Raw genomic sequence first — 4,893 nt, forward strand, 5'->3', positions numbered from 1 at the left:
TTGTTGGTGCCTGTCTGGTCCATAATGCTTCAAAGTTGAGGAAATGGCCCTTTGATTTTTTGGTAGTGAAGGGTGAAGTGTTTTTCAGGAGGGGGGTGCCAGCTGTTTCCTGCTGGTTTCCTTTGTTGTCCAAAGCCAAAGAGAAGGAGTCCTTGTAATATTGTGGAGTTCTTTGTAAATCTGACCATACTTGCTCAATTTGCAAGTAAACAGTCTGGAGTGTTTTGGAGGATTTGGGGTTTTTTATTTTTTTAAGGAGATGGTCATTAAAGGTTCCATATGATCAATGTAGTTGTGGACTAAAAGAGGTGGTGAGGGACATAAACTGGTTTATGATGTCTTAAGATATTCCCACTGTGGTACCTTGGATTATTAGTGCTTATGTGACTGTGTTAGGCCAAGAATAGGTTCTGTATTTTAATTTTTATGAAAAGTAAAAATAAGGGTTTGTAACCAGTGGTTCTATTCCAGTGTACAACTGCAGGAACAGGGAACAGGTCCAAGGAATGGCTGAAGAGGAGAGGGACAGTGAGTGGCATTTGCAGCTGGGCAAACTTGTGAGTAAGTGGCAGTGATGCTGAGCACATCAAACAGATTTGAGCTGCCTTTTTTTTTTTCCTTTTTTTCCATCACAAGAAATCAAAGGAGTTTCCTCCATCCTTCAAGGTACTTTCCACTACATGGTTAAACAGGAGTGCTGCTGCCTGGTGATAAACATCTGCAAATGAGCACACTGAAGTAATTTATGTGCATGAATCCTGAAAGGCTAACTTTAATTTTGAGAAAACGGGAATTTCCAGAACATGCAGAGGAAATGTGCCAGAACTCAGGGAGTGCAAACGAGGTGCCTGGTTAAGAAGCTGCCTAAGGTGGGTGTCTGATGAATCTTCATCCTCAGGAAAGCAGTGGGAAAGCTGGGATTTGTGAAAGCAGAGTTAATGCCAGTCAAGGCAGCCTCATAGAAAACAGATCTTGTCAGAACCCAGCTGTGCACTTCCCATTACAGATGGGGCTGGTAATGGCACAGATGAACATTTCCTTGGCCTCTCTTCAGGCAGTTATTTATAGAATTTGTTTACTGGAAAAAGTAACAGGTACTTGAACAGCTCAGCTCACTCCTTTAGCAGAAAAGAGTATGGGGAAGGGGTGGGCTGGTTGCCAGAACCCAGCTGGACAAGCTGGGTGGAAAATACAGGGAGTACAGATGAGCAAAAAGCAAGTGAAAAGTGATTAACTGTTAGAAAATAAATTTTAAAACAGATCAGCATTGGAGTACTGTGCCACGAGACAAATAACTTGGGGTCCTTATGCAAAGTTAAGGTGGGAAGTTCTCAAAATAGTGAGGTGATGCCAAAAAAAAGTGAGTCTGCATGCATCCACCCCTGATTACCATCGCAGCAGCCTGATAAAAGAAAGTGCAGTTGAGTCTGTGGGAACGTGCTCTTTTGATGCAGCTTCTCATTTGAGGGGAGGGAGGAAAAAAAAAGCTCCATTTCTGGATCTGAAAGTTGAAGCAGCTGGAAGTGCTCCAAGTGAGATTATTGTGGGATGTTGCCTACTGGGGCTGCAGTGTGATTAATGCTGCTCTCTGTCTCCTACCTGATACAGAAACAAAGGGCAAACACTGTTTCCAGCCAGGCTGTGGTGTTTCCAGAACCTTTCAGTCCTGTTTGTGGACCTCCTGGTGTTTAGGGTAGCTGAGAGCTGAAGGTTTGCAAGTTCCATCTCAGCAAAATCAGTTATCTGGGCTTTGCTATCTGGGGAGGGTTTGTGGTAGCTGGAAAAATGAAAATGGGTCTTTGAGCCTTTCCACTCTGCTCATTAAACAGGCTTTTCCTGTTTGAAAAGAAAAGATCCTCATAAGAAATTCATCCTCAGTTAAATGCTGCCTTGATGGCAGTTCCTCAAACAAATGAGGTCTTGCTGAGGGAGCCAGCTCAGCACAGGGCAGGAGGAGAGGAGGGTGGGGGAGGTGGGCAGGCTGCTTCCAGCACCAGAAAATCGCTGGGGTTTTTTCTCAGCTTGGCAATTCAGGAGGAGAGTTTCAGGTGTGGGACGTGTCCTGGCTGGCTGAGGTAACACCATAACCTTGTGAACTTCCACTTGAAATGTGCACCTTCTCCTGAAACAGCTTAGCTTGAGCCCGGATGGAAACTCAGCCAGAAAAAAGCCAGTTGGACATGAAAGGGTAAGTAGGGAATTCTGCAGCTCAGTGGGAGCCACTGCTGAACTTCCCGTGATGTGGTGGCTTTCTGTGTCCCCCTTGTGTGGCTTTTGGAAGAACATGAAGATTTCTTGGGGTTCCTGCAAATCGCCTCCTGTCAGTCTGCTGTAAATGTGTGAGAAACTGAAGTGCTGCATGGTTGCAGCTTTATCCTCTGCATCTTCCCGTGGGTATCTGTGTGATTTCTAAGGTAAGTCTGGGAGGCACTGATTCTTTCTCACTGTAGTATCTGCTCAGGACTCCTCCCCTTGAGCTGAAGTCCTCACATTTTTTACCTTCCTTGCCCATGTTTTCTGCTACAGTCAGGGTGCAAGCAGCAGCTGTCATCAGAGCTGTGACTTGTGTGACTTGTGCATGGAGGAACCTCCTCAGTTAGTTCATACCCATCAAAATAATAGCAGCCAGAGCTATTTTTTCCCCATATCCTTCTATTGCTGACCTAAATACCTCCAGCCTCTTGTGGACCAGGAAGCCCACACAATAAATACTGTAAGAGACTCTGATTTGACAGGGAAACCCAAAAAAAAAAAAAAAAAAAAGAAAAAAAATTAAATCAATGAGGAAACCAATCCAAGCCTGTGAGCTGTTAATGAAGCATCGTGTGAATGAAGGCTGAGCTGTTTGCCAAGTGGCAGCTTTTGTTTCCAGACCAGCTTTCCTCTCCTGGTGTTCACCTCACCATTACACAAGCACAAGGCTCCACCTCTCTTGCACAAGCTGCCTTCCCCTCTCCTTTTTACCGTGGGAATCTGGACACCTCCTGGGGATGCCAAACCAGGTTAACACAACCTGGTGAGCTTGCTCTCCAGTTGCCAGCATCACTCTGTAGCCTTCTGGCTTGTAGGAGCCTTCCTGGGTAAGTCTTGTGCTGGAAAAAAAAATGAAAAAAAAAACCCAAACCAAACAAAAAAACCAACAAAAACCAAACCCAAAATCCTCCTAGCAAATTTTTTTTCCCAAAGGAGTTGATTGTCAGCAGTGCTGGGGCCTCATCCTGACTCACCCCTGCCTGGCTCCTTGCCTCCAGCATCTGCAAGTTCAACGGAACTGATACCAGACCCATCCCAGCCTGGGGAAGAGGCTGGAGAGGAATGAAATGATAGGCAAAGGAATTTGCTTCTTATGCAATGGGAGCCAAAGAGAAAAAAAAAACAACCCATATATATATATATATATATATAACAATTTGCCCCAGGTTGGGGCATTAACCAAACAGCATAGGGTGATGGTGAAAAAGAGGGGCCATTGTTTTATCACTGATGCAAATCTTAGCACTGTGCAAATGTTCTTTTTGAGCTGTTAAACTGATGTTTTTTGCAAAGCAGGTTCACTCTGTTGGTTATTAAGTGAAGGCTCAGCCACCTTCTAGGGGTAATTGAAGAACATTCCTTGGTGTTTTGGCATTAACATCTACTTGGCCAGCACTGGTAAGGTCACACTTTGGAGGGATTTGGGTGGGTTTTTTTCATTTTTTTTAATATGATTTTTTCATTCTACCCAATTATGTAGTCTTCCTTCTTCCTTTTCAGGCTCCTGACTTGAGGTGCTTTTGAAACTCTTTCATTTACTTGGAGACAAAGAGCAGAAGAGAAGAAGGGTTGGGTACAAAATTAGTTTTGGAGCCACTACCAAAGCAAACTCCTCAAGTCAGCGATGGGATATAACTTGTTAGGAGAGTTAAAGCATTTGCCATAAAGGTCACAGAGCTCCTGCACACAAGTGAATAGTTCAAGGCTTTTTGATGCAGAGAAAACCCAATTAAGATATAACTGCTGGTGCTGCTGTTTCATCTCTCCCCGCTTCAAAAAAGCAAGGAAAAATAAATTATGTACTTGCAAGCTGAGATTTATGTAGGATGAATTGGTGCTTAGCCTGTGAAAAGATCAAAAAGGAGATTTTTGAGGGGAGAGTGCCTACCAAGAACACTGGACTATTACACAAAAATAAAATAATAATTTAAAAAAGGTTAATAAACAGGATTTGGGTCAAAATGTAGGCAAGTGTGGTGGGTGCAAAAAAAGCATGTGCAAAGGAAACCCCTGCAGTTGTGGAGGTGGCTTGGCTTGAGTTGGGATCTTCTGGCTCAGGAGAAGAGGGGATGGAGGAGCCTCCCTTTGGGTGGTCCATGCTTTGTCTGATGCCTTCTGGGGATGGGGGGATTTTGGGTCCTGTCTCCTGTTGAGGCTGAAGAGGCTACAAATAAAAAATTCCTTTGGGCACTGAGCCTCCTGTGACCTCCTGCCTGTTACAGCTGGGGACAGCACAGGAGGAGCCTTCTCAGTGTTGAGCCCATCCCGGAGGGTAAGAACTGGGAAAAGGGGGAGATCACCCGTGTGGCCATTCCAGGTGAAGAGCTGCTGCTGGCTTGGAAGCATCCCTGAGACATGGAGACCAAAAGGCAGAGCTGCAGCCCAGCCACGGGGAATTACCAGCCTTCATCCCATGCCCCCAGAGCATCCCTCCTCCTCCTCTTCCTCCTCCTCCTCTTCCTCCTCCTCCATTCCTGTGGCCACAAGGCAGGAGGGAGGAGGAGGAAAAGGAGGCATCCTGCCCTTTTTTTTTCCCACCCTGGCATGCTGGAGCCTCTCCCAGGACCCAGCCCAACCAGTCTGCAGGAACCCGCCCGCCCCGTTCCACCCCGGTTCCGGTTTCAGGTCCCGGAGGTTGGG

The sequence above is a fragment of the Calypte anna genome, chromosome 5 (genome assembly GCF_003957555.1).
Source record: "Calypte anna isolate BGI_N300 chromosome 5, bCalAnn1_v1.p, whole genome shotgun sequence".
NCBI classification, from domain to species: Eukaryota; Metazoa; Chordata; class Aves; order Apodiformes; family Trochilidae; genus Calypte; species Calypte anna.